Source organism: Fragaria vesca, linkage group LG1, assembly GCF_000184155.1.
Source record: "Fragaria vesca subsp. vesca linkage group LG1, FraVesHawaii_1.0, whole genome shotgun sequence".
Lineage (NCBI taxonomy): Eukaryota > Viridiplantae > Streptophyta > Magnoliopsida > Rosales > Rosaceae > Fragaria > Fragaria vesca.
The window spans coordinates 4182377-4184493 of NC_020491.1; positions in this window are offsets into that span (position 1 = coordinate 4182377).

Here is a 2117-nt window from a genome sequence, read left to right on the forward strand (position 1 = left end):
TCTCTTGCGCGCATGTTATAAGTTGTCAATGTTTAGGCTACTCCAATTGTGGTTGAAGAATAATTTCTAGACTTTTGAAGATAGTTAACACATAAAGGGTTAGACCACTTAATGAACTTATCACTGCATTGAGTACTCTTAAACTTCATGTAAGTGATGTAAGAGCCTAGGGTATGTAACACCCTGACCTAGATTAATAAAAACAATCAAGAATTAGGTGTTCTGAAAATATAAATTATATCGATTTGGTCTTACCAACGTGCAAGTCTTGTTTAATTGAGAATCATCTTTACACCACGTACGTTGAACTCAAGCTACAACAAACCCTTAGAGTCTTAGAGTCATGAAGAGAACCAACAGCTTCCCTTCACATAATTGTGATCCATATGATGATAGGTTCTTTACTCGATTCATATATATCCTCTTACTAATTTGGTTGCTGGTAAACGAAAGTGATCGAACTCACCCCCAAAAACCTTCCCTACCACTATTGCAAGAAAAAAATCAGAACGATCATGGTTTCTCCCAAAGTGTCATAGACTTCTAGAGAGACACCTCCTTTTATGAGTCAATGAAAGAAATAGAATTGGGGAAGTCGACCTAGTCCTCTCTAGAAACCTCTCCAATATATTCTTGTCCGAGCTCTACACTGCCATTCCAGACTAACGAAAGGTCAGTGGTCTACAAAGCTCTAGTGATCTCTACCCTTAGCTCTCATTGATATCTAATCAAGGGTATTGATTGCCTAGGCTGAAATAGTTTTTCAATGGTTGGGATGAAGCGGTGGTAATTTCCTTTCTGTTAGATAAAGTTCTAAATTTTTTAAAATTTGTAATAATTAGCTCTGATATCCAATATCATCTACGGAAATACTACAAACTTGTAACGTCATGTAGTTTGCTATCGAATCCTTAAATCGAGGATCACCTTGGTGAGAATTATAAAAACATTTATAATTTTTTTATTACCCACCGAGGTTCAAAATTATATTTCGATGAACCTCACTTCAACTTGTCAGGTATTTCCTAGGCTCACACAAAAGATAACACAAGTTCAACCAATATCGACCAATAAATAATCTATCAAATAGACAAATAGCTACAATTAATGACACGACCCACCCCGAATTTCACTCTGAAACCCAGAGTAAGTCGTGCGGGGACCACCTCCAAGGAAAATTTACTGAAAAGATTAAGAAAATCTCCCTTGCAGATGGACAACCCTAACTCGAAAATTTCATATTACACTCTTAATTTAATGCTTCTGAATATCACATAATATACAAAATTCTAAAGTATTCAGAGCTACTAAACACAAGCGGAAGCAAGAAAACACGAGTAGGTTGAACAGGTAACCTACTGCTGAAAACTGGCCGAAAAGCGGGTGACTATGCCTCGTCTCCTACTAGATCCAACCCGAACTCTGCAGACTGGGCAATTTAAAACGAAGGGCCCAGGGGAAAACATTTAATAACGTTAGAGTGAGTGGACAAAAATAAATTAATAATTAAAATATTTATGTTTCCCCTAATTAATTTCTAAGGAAAAATCGAATGCATGCCGCAAGCGATAAAACTTTTATCCCATAAAATATCGAGCCTCTCAGACTCTATAATATATGTATGTATTTACACTCGTTCATACTCCCTATATAAATTCATGGGTCTATATAGGGCTACTACGCTCGCGTCCAACGCTCACGTCACGCCTTAATGCGGTGCTACACTACGCCATCAAGGTGGACCGGGTCGGCCTTACCAACTAACGCCCAATTACTAAAGGTTGGACTAGTACGGGTTAGTTACTAAATTACTTGTGCCCACTACCCCTATAATGAATTAACGACTCATAGTAGGCTACTACGCTACGTCCAACGCTTACGTCACACCATAATGCGGCTATATGCTACGCCATTAAGGTGGACAGACACATATGGCTAGCTAGCATTTTCTATACATACTCTCTCATAAATACATATTTATATTCACCGAAAATCCCATTTTCGGTAACTCTCTCTCAGAGAAATAAAAGCGTCAAAATTAATTGACGGCAAAATTCCAACAAAAGGAAATGTTCAATCATGAACCATAGCATGCATATTATTTCAAATAAAAGTCC